The sequence below is a fragment of the Pan paniscus genome, chromosome 1 (assembly GCF_029289425.2).
Source record: "Pan paniscus chromosome 1, NHGRI_mPanPan1-v2.0_pri, whole genome shotgun sequence".
Lineage (NCBI taxonomy): Eukaryota > Metazoa > Chordata > Mammalia > Primates > Hominidae > Pan > Pan paniscus.
The window spans coordinates 138,929,148-138,947,240 of record NC_073249.2 but is presented as its reverse complement, the minus strand read 5'-3'; the positions used below and the strand labels follow the sequence as shown (position 1 = coordinate 138,947,240).

Here is an 18,093-nt window from a genome sequence, read left to right as displayed (position 1 = left end):
ATTTGTTTGTGTCACCACTTATTTCTTTCAGCAATATTTTATAATTTTCATTGTCGAGATCATTCACCTCCCTGGATAACTGTATTCCCAGGTATTTTATTCTTTTTATGGCCATCATGAATGGGACTGAACTCTTGATTTGGCTCTCAGCTTGGACATTATGGGTTTATAGAAAGGTTACTAATTTTTGTACATTGATTTTGCATCCTGAAACTTTGCTGAAGTTGTCTATCAGATCTAGGAGCCTTTGGGCAGAGACCATGGGGTTTTCTAGGTGTAGAATCATATCATCTGCAGAGAGATACAGTTTTACTTTTTTTCTATTTGGATAACTTTTATTTCTTTCTCTTGCCTCATTGCTGTGGCTAGGACTTCCAGTACTATATTGAAAAGGAGTGGTAAAAGTGGCATCCTAACCCTGTTCTGGTTCTCAGGGAGAATGCTTCCAGATTTTCCCCATTCAGTATAATGTTGGCTGTGGGTTTGTCTTAGATGACTTATTATTTTGAGACATGTTCCTTTGATGTCTACTTTTTGATGGCTTTTGACAAGAAGGAATGTTGAATTTTATCAAAAGCCTTTTCTGCATCTATGGGGGGATCCTGTGTTTTTTGTTTTGTTTATCTCATGAATCACATTATTGATTTGTGTATGTTAAACCAAATTTGTGTCTCAGGGATAAAGCCTACTTGATAGTGATGGATTAGCTTTTTGATGTGCTACTGGATTCAGTTTGCCAGTGTATTAGTCCATTTTCATGTTGCTGATAAAGACATATCCAAGACTGGGTAACTTATACAGGCAAAAGGGTTTATTGGACTTACTGTTCCATGTGGCTGGGGAGGCCTCATAATCATGGCAGAAGGCAAGGAGGAGGAAGTCATGTCTTATGTGGATGGCAGCAGGCAAAGAGAGAGCTTGTTCAGGGAGACTCCTGTTTTTAAAACCATCAGATCTCATGAGATCCATTCACTATCATGAGAACAGCATGGGAAAGACCTGCTTCATGATTCCATCATCTCCCACCAGGTCCCTCCCACAACACCTGGGAATTATGGGAGCTACAAGCTGAGATTTGGGTGGGGACACAGAGCCAAATCATATTATTCCACCCCGGCACCTCCCAAATCTCATATCTTCACATTTCAAAACCAATCATGCCTTCCCAACAGTCCCCCAAAGTCTCAACTCATTTCTGCATTAACTCAAAAGTCCACAGTCCAAAGTCTCATCTGAGACACGGCAATTCCCTTCTGCCTATGAGCCTGTAAAATCATAAGCAAGTTAGTTACTTCCTAGATACAATGGGGGAACAGGAATTGGGTAAATACAGCCATTCCAAATGGGAGAAATTGGCCAAAACAAAGGGGCTACGGGCCCCATGCAAGTCCGAAATCCAGCAGGGCAGTCAAATTTTAAAGCTCCAAAATGATGTCCTTTGACTCCACGTCTCACATCTAGGTCACACTGATGCAAAAGGTGGGCTCCCATGGCCTTGGGCAGCTCTGCCCCTGGGGCTTTGCAGGGTATAGACCCCCTCCTGGCTGCTTTCATGGGCTGACATTGAGTGTCTGTGACTTTTCCAGGTGCATGGTGTAAGCTGTCAATGGATCTAACATTCTGGGGTCTGAAGGACAGTGGCCCTCTTCTCACAGCTGCACTAGGTGGTACCCCAGTAGGGACTCTATGGGGGTGCTCTGACCCCACATTTCCCTTCTGCACTGCCCTAGCAGAGGTTCTCCATGAGGACCCCACCCCTACAGCAAACTTCTGCCTGGTCATCCAGGTATTTCCATATATCCTCTGAAATCTAGGCAGAGGTTCCCAAACCTCAACTCTTGACTTCTGTGAACCCACAGGCCCAACACCATGTGGAAGCTGCCAAGGCTTGGGGCTTCCACCCTCTGAAGCAACAGCCTAAGCTGTAACTTGGCCCCTTTTAGTCACAGCTGGAGTAGCTGGAACACAGAGCACCAAGTCCCTAGACTGCACACAGCAGAGGGACCCTGGGCCCCATCCACGAAACCATTTTTTTCCTCCTAAATCTCCAGGCCTGTGATTGGAGGGTAAGCTGCAAAGGTCTCTGACATGCCCTAGAGACATTTTTCCTATTGTCTTGGTGATTAATATTCAGCTCCTTGTTACTTATGCAAATTTCTGCAGCCAGCTTGAATTTCTTGTCAAAAATGGGATTTTCTTTTCTATCTCATCGTCAGGCTGCAAATTTTCGAAACTTTTTTATGCTCTGTTTCCCTTTTAAAACTGAATGCTTTTAACAGCACTCAAGTAACCTCTTGAATGCTTTGCCACTTAGAAATTTCTTCCACCAAATACCCTAAATCATCTTTCTCAAGTTCAAAGTTCCACAAATCTCTAGGGCAGGGGGAAAATGCCACCAGTCTTTGTGCCAAAACAACAAGAGTCACCTTTGCTTCAGTTCCCGACAAGTTCCTTATTTCCATCTGAGACCACCTCAACCTGGGCTTTATTGTCCATATCACTATCAGCATTTTGGGCAAAGTCATTCAACAAGTCTCTAGAAAGTTCCGAACTTTCCCACATTTCCACATTTCCTGTCTTCTGAGCCCTTCAAATTGTTCCAACCCCTGCCTGTTACCCAGTTCCAAAGTTGCTTCCACATTTTTGGGTATCTTTTCAGCAGCACCCCACTCTACTGGTACCAATTTATTGCATTAGTCAGTTTTCATGCTGCTGATAAAGACATACGTGAGACTTGGCAATTTACAAAAGAAAAAGGTTTATTAGACTTACACTTCCACGTGGCTGGGGAGACCTCCCAATTATGGCGGAAAAGCAAGAGAAGCAAGTCACATCTTATGTGGATGCCAGCAGGTATAGAGAGAGCTTGTGCAGAGAAATTCCCATTTTTAAAACCACCAGATCTTGTGAGACCCATTCACTACCATAAGAACAGCATGGGAAAGACCTGCTGACATGACTCAATCATCTCCCACTGGGTCCCTCCCACAACACATGGGAATTATGGGAGCTACAAGATGAGATTTGGGTGGGGACACAGAGCCAAACCATATCAGCTAGTATTTTATTGAGGAGTTTTGCATCTATGTTCATTAAGGATATTGGCCTGAAGTTTCCTTTTCTTGTGTTTCTGCCAGGCTTGGTATCAGGATGATGGTGGCCTCATAGAATGAGTTAGGGAGCAGTCCCTATTTCTCAATTTTTAGAATTTGTTTCAAGAGGATTGGTACGACCTTTTCTTTATATGTCTGGTAGAATTTGGTTGTGAATTCTCTTGTCCAGAACTTTTTCTGGTTAGTGGGTTTTTTGTTATTGATTCAATTTCAGAACTTGTTATTGGTCTGTTCATGGTTTCAATTTCAGAACTCCTTATTGGACTGTGCTTCCTGGTTCAATCCTGGGAGGTCATATGTTTCCAGGAATTTATCCATTTCTTCTAGGTTCTCTAGTTTGTGTGCATAGAGGTGCTCATAGTAGTCTATGAGGGATGTTTGTATTCCTGTGGAGTCAGTGATAATATCTCCTTTCTCATTTCTGATTGTGTTTATTTGGATCGTCTCTGTTTCTTTATTAGTCTAGCCAATGGTCTTTTAATTTTAGTTATACTTTCAAATAATCAACTTTTGGTTTCATTGATCTTTTGTATGGTTTTTCATGTCTCAATTTTATTCAGTTCAGTTCTGATTTTCATCTTTTTTTTCTTACGCTAGCTTTGGGATTGGTTTGTTCTTGCTTCTCTAGTTCCTCTAGTTGTGATGTTAGGTTATTAATTTGAGATCTTTCTCACTTTTTGATGTAGGTGTTTAGCACTAGAAACTTTCCCCCTAACACTGCTTCAGCTGTGTTCCAGAGATTCTGATATGTTGTATCTTTATTTTCATTAGTTTCAAAGAAGTTCTTGATTTCTGCCTTAATTTCACTGTTTATCTAAAAGTCATCCAGGAGTAGATTGTTTGATTTCCATGTAATCATATTGTTTTAGAGATCTTCTTAGTATTTATTTCTGTTTTTATTGTGCTGTGGTCTGGGAGTGTGGTTGGTATGATTTTGGTTTTTATAATTTTTCAAGAATCACTTTGTTACCCAGCACAAGGTTGATTTTAGAATATGTTTCATGCGCAGATAAGAAGAATGTATATTGTGTTGCTGGGTGAAGTGTTCTGCAGGTGTCTGTCAGGTCCACTTGGTAAAGTATCAAGTTTATCTCCTGAGTATCTTTGATAATCCTCTGCCTCAATGCTCTAATACTGTCAGTGGGGTGTTCAAGTGTCCCATGATTATTGTGCATTGGCTAAGTCTCTTCATAGGTCTCTAAGAACGTTTTATGAATCTGGGTGTTTCCAGTGTTGGGTTCATATATATTATATTTAGGATAGTTAGGTCCTTCAATTCTTGTTGAATTGAACCCTTTATCGTTATGTAAGGTCCTTCTTTGTTCTTTTTGATTGTTATTGGTTTAAAGTCTGTTTTGTCTGAAATAAGGATAGCAATCCCCGATCTTTTTTGTTTTCCATTTGCTTGATAGAATTTTCCCTATCCCTTTACTTTGAGCCTGTGGGTGTCACTGCATGTCAGATGGGTCTCCTGAAGACATCATTCAGTTGGGTCTTGCTTTATCCGACTTGCCACTCTTTGCCTTTTAAGTGTGATGTTTAGACAATTTACATTCAAGGTCAATATTGATACGTGCAAATTTAATCCTGTCATCGTGTTTTTAGCTGGTTGTTATGTAGACTTGATCATGTAGTTGTTTTATAATGCCAATGGTTGATGGACTCAAGTGTGTTCTTGTGGTGGATGGTACCGTTCTTTCATTTCCATGTTTAGCACTCTCTTAAGAACCTCTTGTAAGGCAAGTTTGGCGGTAATAAATTCTCTTAGCATTTGCTTGTCTGCAAATGCTTTTATTTCTCCTTCATTTATGAAGCTTAGTTTGGCTATCTACCACTAGTCTCCTAACAGTGCTCAACATCTACCAAGCTGAAATGAAAATCAGAGAGCAAATATTTCATTGTTGTTATGATTCCTGGGGTAGGACTTAACAATCTGTACTTACTTTGAAATACAGTTAATAATTTGGTTGCATCCCAAGTTTTAAGAAGAACTAAAGTTCAGAGAAAACTGTGAGTCTTGTTCCACTGAAGTCCAGTACAAACTCTGAGTCTTGTTCTACTCCATGCATGAGAAAACATTTTTTTGTAAAAGGCCAGATGATAAACATTTTAGGCTTTGTGGGCCATACAGTCTCTGTCACAACTACTCATGTCTGCCTTTGAATAACAACTTAAAAAAAAAAAAAAAAAAAAAAGAGAGGCTTGGCCAGATTTGCCCCCAGTGGGCTGGATTTGACTTACAGTCTGTAATTTGCAGATTCATGCTCTACCCTGTGAGAGCCAAAGTTTCCATGGAGTATGGAGTATTGTGTTCATTACTACCATTGCTTTAAAAAGAGAATTCCTGAATATGCTCTGATGTTTGAAGGTTTAAACATATACTTCTTATTAAATTTAAGTTAAAAGCTTTAAAAAATACAGATAATTATACATATTAGTCACACCAGAAGTGAAATTTGACAAACGTCTCCAAAATGGGAAGCTCATATCCCAGAAAGATGTTCTATTGAGGTATAAGAGGGAATATTAGAACTTTTATTTGTATTTATTTTTTATCACATTTGTTTTAAATTTTATTTACAAATACTTTATTATGTACTTAAATTATCATTATTATAGTAAATACAAATATTTACACATTAAGTAAATTATTCAATTTATCGGAATGCAAGTTTGGCAAAGTAAGAACCTTTAAAACTCCACCCCTCCATAAAATCAATAAGAATACTGATAAATAATTGTTAAAATCATCTTTTTAAGTGCTCTGGAAATTAACTAAAGGCTTGCAATACAAGGAAAGTTTATTCAAGGAAATTGGTTGAGTCTTGGTAAGAATATTCAGCTTTTTGACAATTTAACTTGCCCAATTCCTATTTCCTTTCTCTGAGCTCTGTAAGAGGCTTGAAAGTCAGCAGGTTTGGAATGATAGTACCTGTGAAACACAGCAGTCTAGCAGCCATGGAGGGAGTAGAATGAATTTGGAGCTCCCCAAAAAACTTCATCCCCAGGGAATTGTTATTATTTGAACTGTCTTGGAGCTACTGAAAAAAATCCCATTCTCAAGGTTTGTCTTTTTATTTGAACTGACTTGGAGCACACTGAGTGAAAAAATTTTGTGTTCAGGGCACTTGTTAAAAAAAAAAATCAGAGGCAACTGCTACACATCATAGCTACCTAGGGTCACCACACCAGTTGGGATAATCAAGAGGCCAAAAAACAAAAAGGAAATAAGGAAAATGAGACCTCCATAAGGAGTTTTGAAAAGCTCTAACATGTTCTTGGGAATCTAGAAGTACATGTGCAGGGCTGGAATATGCCAAGGAAAGACTTGAGAAGATCCCTTATCCATGGCTGAACTAAGGCTCTTTGCAAGCAAGAAATGAGAGATAAAGCATAGCTGTAAACTGCTAGAGCATTGAAAGCATACCCCAACCCACACTGCTAGGCCTCTCTGCAAAGGGTGAGAGACATATTGGTTCAAGGCATTTCAGGAAATTTCTGTGCAATCATTATCCAACTACCGAAATAACTGAGTGGTGACAAGACTTCAGTGGCTGCACAAAACAAAGAACACAGACTTTACAGAATTCATCCAGGAAAGTCACTAAACAAAGAAACAGACACACAGCAAAAGAAACAACAACAAACTCTGGGAAAGGGGCAGAGACCTAATTCCCAGAGTTGCCATGCTATTTAATTTAAAATATACAGGTTTCAATAAACATTACAAGACACATGAAAAATAGAAAAGTGTGTCCAATACACAGGAAAGAAAACAATCAATAGAAACTGGGGCTTGAAAAAACCCTACAGATATTAGACTTACAAGACAAAGATTTTAAGTCAAATACCATTCAAAGAACAAAATAAAATTAAACTAAAAGGTAGTATCTGCTTGCCAAGGCGGGCAGATCAATTGAGTCCAGGAGTTCAAGACCAATCTGGTCAACAAAGCAAGACCCCGTCTCTTCTAAAAATATAAAAGTTAGCCGGGCATGGTGGCGCACGCCTGTAATCCCAGCTATTAAGGAGCCTGAGGCACAAGAATCACTTGAACCCCGGAGGCAGAGGTTGCAGTGAGCCAAGATCGAACCACTGCACTCCAGCGAGATTCTGTCTCAAAAAAAAAAAAAAAAGAAAAGAAAAAGAAAGAAAGAAAAAGAAAAGGAAAAAAATTTTTAGATGAATGCATGAAAATGGAAACAAAAACATGTAATAAAACTGATAGGATGTAGCTAAGTCAGTGCTCAGAGGGAAATTTATAGCTATAATAACTGCCTACGTTAAAAAATAAGAAAGACCTGAAAGCCATAACCTAAACTTTCACCTTAAAAAAATAAAAAGAAGTACAAACTAAACTCAAAGCAAGCAGCAGAAGAAAATGATAAAGACTAGAACTAAAATAAATGAAACAGAAAATTGGAAAACAATATAGAAAATCAATGAAATCAAAAGCTGATCTTTGAAAAAATCAAAAATGTTGACAAATCTGTAATTAGGTTGAGCAGGAAAAGAAAGAAGAAAGACTCAAATTACCAAAATCAGTTATAAATGAAGGAACATTACTACTGACCTTACAGAAATAAAGAGCATTATAAGAGAATATTATACACAATTATATGCCAACAAATTAGATACTGTAGATGAAATGGCAAAATTCCTACAAAGATGGAATTTACTAAATCTGACTCAAAAAGAAATAGAAAATCTGAATAGAGCTATTATAACAAGGAAAGAGATAAAATTAATAATTTTTAAGCTTGTCATAACAAAAGGCAAAAGCATAGATGGCTATGTTAATCAATCCTACTGAACTTTTAAAGAAGACTTAATAGCAAATCCCCATGAATGCTTCCATAAAAAGGATATTTTTAGCTCATTTTTGAAGTTAGTTTTACTTTGATCTCTAAATCAGATAAAAACATTATAAGAAAACCACAAACTAATTTCCCTTAAGTATACAATACAAAAATTCTCAATAAAATTCTGACAATGTATAAATGCTAGCAATATATAATAATATATAAAAATGATTAATTGCTATAACCAATTTGAATTATTCCAGAAATAAAAGATTGACTTAACATCCCAAATCAATTAACAAAATGCATCATATCAATATAGAATAAACTACATGATCATCTAAATAGACATGAAAAAGATTTTGACAAATTCCAGTATTTTTTCATGATGAAAATATTAAACAAACTAGAATTGGAAAAAAGCTTGCTCAACTTGGTAAAGAACATCTATAAAAAACACAGGGTTGACAGTTATCTGAGTTAGATTGCACAAAGAATACCACCAAATCATCTTGTATACAGAAAATCCTGAGGAATTCAGGAAAAAAAAATCATAATTAATCAGTGTCTCAGCACAGTTTTAGACTAAAAGATCAATCTGCAAAAATCAATTGTGTTTCTATGCACCAGCAATGAACAATCTGAAAATAAAATCAAGAAAACAATCCATTTATAATACCATCAAAAAGAATAAAATACTTAAAAGAACAACTTGTAGGCAAAACTATAAATAATGTTGAAAGAAATTAAAGAAGATGGAAATACACAGGAAACCATCTTATGATCATGAATTGGAAGACAATAATATTAATATAGCCATATTCCCTAAATTAATCTATAAATTCAATGCAACTATTATTAAAATTCCTACTGCTTCATTTTTTGCAACAATTAACAAGCTTACCCTGAAATTTACTTGGACATGCAAGGGACCCAGAATAACTTAAATGATATTGAAATAAAGAACAAGGTTGGAGGACTTGCACTTCTCAGTTTCAAAACTTACCACAAATCTATTGTAATCAAGACAGTGTGTTATTGGCCTAAGTAGACACAGATAAAACAACAGAATAGAACTGGAAGTTCAGAAGTAAACTCTTACATTTATGGTAAATTGATTTTTCACAAGGGTTTCAAGTCAATTCAATGGGGGAAAAGAAATCTTTTCAAGAACTGTCACTGAGACTACTGGATATTTTCATGTAAAATAAAATGGAAATGAACCCCTATCTCACATTCCATTCAGAAATTAATTCAAAATGGATCATAGTCTACAATATAAGAGCTAAAACTATAAAACTCTTAGAAGAAAACAATAATGATAATTATTCATTGACCTTGGATTAGGTAATGGCTTCTTAAATATGACACCAAAAGTACAACTATGAAAAGAAAAAAAAATAAACTGGACATCATTAAAATGTAAAAACTTGCATTTTCAAAAGACACCATTAATAAAGTGACAAGACAGCCCATGGAATGGGGGAAAATATTTGCAAATCATTTATCTCCTAAGAACTTCTGTTCAAGACATACAAAGCACTCTTATAACTCAACAATAAAAATAAAAAATACTCCAATTTTTTAAAATGGGCAAAAGATTAGAATAGACATTTCTCCAAAGAAAATACATTAATGGTCAACAAGCACATAAAAAGATGGTTAACATTTCTAGTCAACAGAGAAATATAAGTTAAAACCACAATGTGACACACTTCACACTCACTATAGTGGATAACAAAAATAAAAAAGACAAATAATAACAAGTGTTGCCAAAAATGTGAAGAAACTGAAGCCGTAATACATTGTTAAGAATGTAAAATACTGAAGCCTCTTTGGAATGTTTGACAGTTCCTACAAAAGTTAAGCAAAGATTTAACATATGACCCAGTCATCCCCCCACATAATTATATTCCAAGAGAAATGAAAATATATGTACACATAAATATTTGTACTGGGATGTTCATAGTATTCATAATAGCAAAACACTGGAAACAACCCAAATGTCCATCCACTGTTGTATAGGTAAAATGTGGCATATCTGTACAATGGAACGTTATCTGGCAATAAAAGTGAATGAATTACTAATACATGCACAACATAGATGAACATTGAAAACATTACGTTAAGGGAAAGAAGCCAGTCAAAAAAGCATATATTCTATGATTCCATTTCTATGACGTATTCAGGATAGGAAAATCCATATAGTCAGAAAGCAGTTTAGTGATTTCTAGCGGCTGCCAGGAGGGTGAATGGGGAATGACTGCTAATAGTCACAGAGTTTCTGTTTAGGGTGATGAAAATGTACTAAAACTAGATAATGGTGATTACTCTGTAACTGTGAATATAGTAAAAAACATGAATTGTATTCTTTAAAAGGATGAATGTTATGGTATGTAGATTTTATCTAAATAAAACTGTCTAAAAATTATTGAATTGCATGCTATCATTTTATTTTATTTTTTAAGAGATAGGGGTCTCACTACGTGGCCCAGGCTAGAGTACAGTGGCTATTCACAGGCATGATCATAGCACACTGTACAAGCCTCAAATTCCTGACTCAAGCAATTCTCCTGCCTCAGCCTCCCAAGCAGTTGGGACTTTAAGGACTTGCTCAGCTCATCATATTTTAAGATTGATGGCATATAAGCTCAAGATAGCTTGAAGTGAGTTCTGGTTCCTAAAAGGCTGATCAAGCTCCTACTAGTCTGACATTCTTAAATACATCAACTACAACTCTAGATAATTACAAAAACAAACAACTTCAAAAAATGTGAACAAAACAAGACAGATGGTGGAGTGGACCATAAACTTGGAAAACGCGTCTTACATGCATTGAATTTTCTGTTTTAGGAATTTTAGCCTGAGGAAAAGCTGAAGTTGAATAAAGGAAACTCACACTTTCTCTGCTCTGAAGATCCAGAGGATTAAGTTCAGGAAAACCATAGCTGTTGAAGAGTAAGGGAGAAATATTAGAAATGAGAGATACTTCAAGCTGGAGAGGTACCAAGTTCTGTGATAGACTCAGCTTAAATTTCCTGCTGAGTCCTGAACCACACGTACCTGAGACAAACACAAAGCAGCACACATAAGGGTTAAAACAAATAAACAAACAAAACTAAAAAGAAAAAGAACTCTTAACTGGTATTTGAGCTGCTGCCCAAGAAACAGCATTTGTAATTTCAGTACAATCAGTTTAATTGCCTGTTACAATGAAAATATCAGTACTCGGTTAGGGCTTCAAGTTGGTTGACTAGAAGCAGCTATCGTGTGCCGCTCTGACACAGAAAAGAAAAAGAGATGCGTAAATACTAGATTTTCAACTTAAATATGCAGATGGACACCTTGGGATTAATCAAGGAATCAGCTCTACCGGTGGAGAATGGAGAGGAGCGAGACTGGACAACTGCCCATGGGGAGTGGCACAGAACCAGGGGAGGCTCCACCACAGCAGGGAATCAGTGAGTGAGTGAGCATCCCTGGCGACTCCTATTTCTGACACAGACCTTTGCAACCCTGGGCTCAAGAGATCCCCTCATGAACTCATCCCACCAGGGCCTTCAGACTGATATGAAGACCTATGTGGTGCTTATGCAGGATTTTTTGCTCCTTAGTTCAGCTAAATCCGGGTTCTTGTCTCAAGGACACATTGAAGAGTGAGGAGAGCGGAATTTATTAAGCAAAAGGAAAGCTCTCAACAAAGAGAGGGGTCCTGCACCCAAGCTTCCATCTCACAGAATTGAATGTCAGGCCACTACACGGGAGTTGAGGAGGCCAGGCTCCTCCCTGGCCAAAGGTGCGAATTCCTGGTGGCTCCACCCCATTCCCGGCAGTGCTCGAGGGGCATGCCCAGACAAGCTGCCTGTGCGGGTTCCCCATCTGCACAAAGCATCTGGTGTAAAGACTTGTAGGGTGGGTTGGAGATTCTACAGGGACCTTTCCCTATCTGCCTAGGCATTTGGCTGTCTTCTGCCTATATCAGTGCCTGGGCAGAGCTGCCACTAAGGCACATGTGGAGTCCCCAGAGCATTGGATCCCTGGGCATCCCAGCCTTAGCAGCTCCAGTTCCAGCAATGGGGTAAGTCGGGCTCCCTTGCATGCCCCCACGAAAAGGGCAAATCCAGGGGGCTGAGCAGTGATGGACTACAGGCCTTGCCTCCACTGAACCTCACAAAATAAAGCTCACTGGCCTAGGACGACAGGCACCGCCAGCTGGGGCTCTCAGGCCCATAGCAGCTCTTCACTTCTCTTGGACAGAGTGCGCAGCAGGTGAGGCAGGCTGCCATCTTTGCTATCTGGCAGCCCTTGCCGCTGTTGCCGTCAGGCTCTGGAGAGTGCTTGGTGACCTGGGACTGGAGCAGACCCCCAGCACAGTGCAGCCACCTCACAGAAAAGCAGCCAGACTGTTTTTCATGTGGGTCCTCAATCCCACTTCTTCTCACTGGGCAGGACGTCCCAACCTGAGACTCTAACCGCCCTCCACTGGTAGCTGCTCTACATTTCCGTGGGTCAGAGCTCCCAGAGGGAGGGGCAGGCCACCATTTTTGCTACTTCACAGCCTTAGCTGCTGTTGCCTTCAGGCTCTGGAGAGTGTGCAATGATTAGAGGATGGTGCAGGGCCCCAGTACAGTGCAGCTGCTCCACAGAAAAGCAACCAGACTATTTTTTATGCAGGTCCTCAATTCTGCTTCTCACTGGCGGGACCTCCCAAGCTGGGATCCCAGCCACCCCTTGTGGGGGCTCTTGGGTGGCAGTTCTGTACTTCCCTGGGGCAGCACTCCCAGAGGGAGGGGCAGGCCACCATATTTGCCGTCTGGCAGCCCTCAGGCCCCGGAGGTTGTGCGGTGATTAGGGACTGGCGTGGATCCCTGGCACAGTGCAGCTGCCCTGTGGAATAGTGGCTGGGCTGTTCTCCACGTGGGTCCCCATCAGATCTCATAAGAACTCACTATCACGAGAACAACATGGAGGTAACTGCCCCCATGATTCAATTACCAGGTCCTTCCCACAACACATGGGGATTATGTGAACTATAATTGAAAATAATATTTGAGTGAGGACACAGTCAAACCATATCACATTCCCCTTGAAAACCAGGAATGCCCACTGTCATCACTCCTATTCAACATAATACTAGAAGTCCTGGCAGGAGCAATCAGGCAGGAGAAAGAAATAAAAGGCATCCAAATAGGAAGAGAGGAAGACAAACTATCCGTCTGCAGATGCCATGGTTAGATATCTAGAAAGCCCTATAGTCTCTGCCCCAAAGCTCCTTAATCTGATAAACAACTTCAGCAAAGTTTGAGTATACAGAATTAATCAACACAAAAAAGTAACATTCTTACACACCAACAAAATCCAAGCTAAGAATTAAATCAGGAATGCAATCCTATTGACAACTGCCACAAAAACAATAAAATACCTGGGAATACAGCTGACAGGGAGGTGAATGATCTCTACCATGAGAATTACAAAACACTGCTCAAAAAAATCAGAGATAACACAAATGGCAAAACCTTCCATGCTCATGAATTGGAAGAGTCAATATTGTTAAAATGGCCCTACTACTCAACGCAATTTATAGATTCAGTGCTATTCCTATCAAACTACCAACTTCATTTTTCACAGAATTAGAAAAAAACTATTCTAAAATTTATATGGAACGAAAAAGAGAACCTAAATGGCCAAAGCAATCCTAAGCCAAAAGAAGAAAGCCCGAAGCATCACATTACCCAACTTTATACTATAAGGCTACAGTAACCCAAACAGCATGGTACTGGTACAAAAGCAGACACATAGACCAATGGAACAGAATAGAGAACACACAAATAATGCCACATATTTACAACCACCTGATCTTCAACAAAGCTGACCAAAACAACCAATGGTGAAAAGATTTTCTGTTCAACTAATGGTGCTGTGATAACTGGATACCCATAAACAGAAGATTCAACCTGGAACTCTTTCGTATACACAAAAATCAGCTCAAGATGGATTAAAGACTTAAATGTAAAACCTAAACCTGTAAAAACTCTGGAAGAAAACTTAGGAAAAAACATTCTGGAACTAGGACCTCACAAAGATTTCATGATGAAGATGCCAAAAGTAATTGCAACAAAAACAAAAATTTACAAATGGGACCTAATTAAACTAAAGAACTTCTACACATCAAAAGGAACTACCGACAGAATAAATAAACAATCTATAGAGTGAGAGAAATTATTTGCACTATATGCAAATACTTTGCACTTTATGCAAATCAACAAAGGTTTAATATTTAGAACCTATAAGGAACTTAAACAAATTTACAAGCAAAAAACTAACAACCCCATTAAAAAGTGGCAAAGGACATGAACAGACACTTTTCAAAAGAAAATATACATGTGGCCAAGCAGCATATGAAAAAATGCTCAACATCACTAATCATTAGAGAAATGAAAATCAAAAGCACAATGAGATGTCATCTCACACCTGTCAGAATGGCTATTACTAAAAAGTCAAAAAATAACTGATGCTGGAGAGGTTGTAGAGAGAAGAGAACACTGATAGGAGTGTAAAAATTAGTTCAGTCATTGTGTGTGAACTAATTCCTCATGAGAAATTAGTGTGTGGTGATTCCTCAAAGAACTTAAAAAATACCTATTGAGTACTATACTTATTACCTGGGTGACAAAATAATCTGTACACCAAATCCCTATGACACACAGTTTACCTATATAACAAACCTGCACATGTACCCTTGAATGTCAAATAAAAGTTTACAAAAAGAGAAAATATCAGTACTCTTCAAAGGAACAAAAAAGGAGTACAGAGTCTTTTTAACATGGCAATCCCAATGTCTAGAATCCATAAAGGCACAACATGAAAAGAAACAGGAATATGTGACCAATTGTCTAGAAAAGATAACCAACATTGATCAACCTCAAAATGATTTAGGTATGGAATTAGCATATAGGGATTTTAAAGCAGTTACCATATCTCTTTTAAAGCTGTAAATACAAAGATAGTTGCAATGAACGAAGAGATAGGAAACCTCAGCAGAGAAATATATGCAACACCAAATAAAGAAAGCTATAGAACTTAAAATATCTGACTTATAAATGTCTGACATGTAATATGCAGTGTATGCATTTAGCAGAAGAAAAGAGAAGACAGAAGAAATATCCAGTAAACTTGAAGATAGATCAATAGGAATTATTCACTCTAAGAACTAGAAAACATAAAGATCAAAAAATAAAGAAAGAAAGCTTTATTGGCCTATGGAATAATATTAAATGATCTATTTGTATGTGTAATTGGAGTGTCAGACAAAAAAGAGAAGAGAGCAGAATTGATTTTGAAGAAATAATGGCTATTTTTTTCCAAAACAGTAAAAGACATAAATTTAAATATTTAAGAAACTCAGCAATCTACAAACAGGAAAAATATGAAGAAAATCATACCTAGGTATAATAGAAAAAAATATACAAAACCAAAAGAAAAAAATGTTTCAAAGCAAGCAAAAAAAAAAATTAAACATTATACACATCAGAGTAAAATGAATTATTTTACTGTTTACTTATTAGAAACCTTGGAGCATGGAAGATAGCAGAGAAAGTATTAAGCTGGTGAAAGCAAAAGCAAAAAATCAAACAAAAATGTCGACCAAGAGTTCTATATCCAGCACTAATATTCTTCCAGAATGTGGAGGAAAATGCATTTTCAGGTGAAAAAAACCTTTAAGACAATCTGCTGCCAGCAGACATAAATTAAAAGAATTGCCAAGGAAGCTCTGAGGCTGAAGAGAAATAATATCCTTCTTTCTCATATCCTCAGAAGGAATTAAGAGCATTGAAAATGGCAAAAACATCTTAAATTACTATTTCAATTTCCTCTTTTAAAAGAACTTTGCATGAATATTTAAAGCAAAAATCATAACCTTGTCTCATATGGTTTATAATGTACATATAAGCAAAGCATAAATCCATGACAGGAAAAATATGGGGGGTGGAGAACAATATAAAGTCCTATAAATATGGTCCAGTATATGCAACTTAACAGTTGCAAATTATCTGAATTTATGTGAAATGGCACAAGATTAACTCTACTGTGAAAAAGTAAAGACCTGTAGTTTAATCTATACTGCAACCACTAAAAAATTCAAAGAAGTATATCTAAAATGCCAATAGAAAAAATGGCATTTTTAAATGCCATTTTAAAATCCAAAAGAGGACCAAAACATAGGGCCAGAGAATCAAAACACATAGAGGACAAACAAAAAACACATCATAAAATAGGGGAAGTAAACCCAATCCTATCAACAATTATATTAAATATAAATGACTAAACTCTCCAATTAAAAGTCAGAGATTATCAAAACGTATAAAAATCGAGACTCACCTGTTTGCTATCTTCAAGAAGCTCAATTTAAATGAGTTGATACATTCAAATACATATTAAATTTAAAGATACATCTAATAGACTGAATGTATTAGATTGAAAGCAAGTGATGGAAAAGATATGCCAAAGGAACAGTAAACATAACAAGGCCAGAGTGGCTACACTAATATAAGATAAAATAAACCAGCAAGAAGAATGAAAGTGTAGTTATCACAACAGGTCCTAGAGACATTGGATAATGAGACAATCTTTGAAAACATTTATCCAATAAGTTTGACAACTTAGATGAAATAAAGAAATCCTGGGGAAGCAGAGAGCAGAGAGAGATAGCTTACCAAAATCAACATATGAAGAAATTGAAAGTCTAAATATCCCTATGTCTAATAAATAAACCAATTATTAAAGCCTTTCTACAAAGAAAACTGCATGTCTTTAGGGTTTCATTTGTGAATTATGTGCAATATATAAGGAGAAAAAGTACAAAGCTTATACAAAGGTTTACAGACATTAGAGGAAGACAGAACACTTAGTAATTCATTTTATGAGGCCAGTATAATCCTAATCCTAATAGCTGACAAAAATTGTAAAAAAATTACCAATCAATATCCCTCATAGACATACATGCAAACATCTGAAACAAAATATTGAATAAAATTTCAGATTTATTCAAAATAGCTAAATTTTGAAAGCAACCATATGTATGTAAATAGAAGAATAAATCAACTGTAGTATATTTATACAATGGAATGTTACTCAGCAATACAAAGAACAAACTATTGAAACACACAACATGGCTGAATATCAAAAACTGTGCTAAGAGAAGTCTTACATAAAATAGTACACACTGTGTGGTTTCATTTATTTGGAGTTCTAAGACAAACAAAACTAATTTGTGGTAGAAAAACGTAAGACAACTTTTGACTTTGAGAGCATAAAGGAAGGAATTGACTAAAAATTCTATTAAAGATTTTCTGATGGTAATAGTTTATATCTTTGTAAGAACTTGAGTTACACAGAATCTGTCAAAATTCACCAAACATACACTTAATATTTGTGCATTTTATTCTGTACAAATTTTACATTAAAAAGTGCAAAAAGGATTGAACTCTAATGCAATGGATGCTGAAATATTTAAGGAGAAATATGTTGACATATTTCTAAAAAGTAAAATGAATTAATGAATAGCCAGATTGATGGATATATGAGTATATATTATGATAAAACAAGTCCAATATAATGTTAATTTCAAGCATACAACAAAGTTTACTCTGTCTATTATAAAAAATCTCTATCATACTTTATATTTGACATTTTTAATGATAAAATGATCAAAAATTGGTTTGGAGTTCTATACTTCACACTATGGAAAATTTATCCTTTAGGGATTTGAAGGACCAGCAATCTATGGAATCTTAATATAATTATGAAACTGTCTGGAAAAGAAACCATATTCAATGTAATACCGCTATGAAATGAGAAACCAGTAATACTGCTGTGAAATGAGAAACCAGGTTCTGGAAGGAATTTTTCAAATCTTTCTTCTAATGGGTTAGGACTAAGAATCTTAGTTCTAAGCCTTCTCCATTTTTCTCACTTAACTCTTGCATCAAGCAGATTATTTGAGCCACAGATTCAGGATGTTCCTACTTCTATGCTAGCACCACAGATTTCCTCTGAGCAAATGTTCATTTTTAAAGGTACACATACAAGCAAAATTCTCTGCCTAAAGTTTCCACCAGTTTTCATATTCCATATGCTTCAAAGTCCCACAGTAAATTTGATAAGCTACTAGTAGCTTT

The 18,093-nt window shown here is 36.9% G+C and overlaps 1 long non-coding RNA gene across 1 annotated transcript in view; it reads right to left on the bottom strand.

Annotated features, from left to right (window-relative positions):
• Nucleotides 1-18,093, bottom strand: part of LOC103784402 (uncharacterized) — an 837,516-nt gene that overhangs the window by 337,872 nt on the left and 481,551 nt on the right. The window contains exon 4 of the long non-coding RNA XR_010110850.1: nt 10,815-10,863. This is a non-coding gene — a long non-coding RNA (uncharacterized LOC103784402). The remainder of the gene's footprint in view (nt 1-10,814; nt 10,864-18,093) is intronic.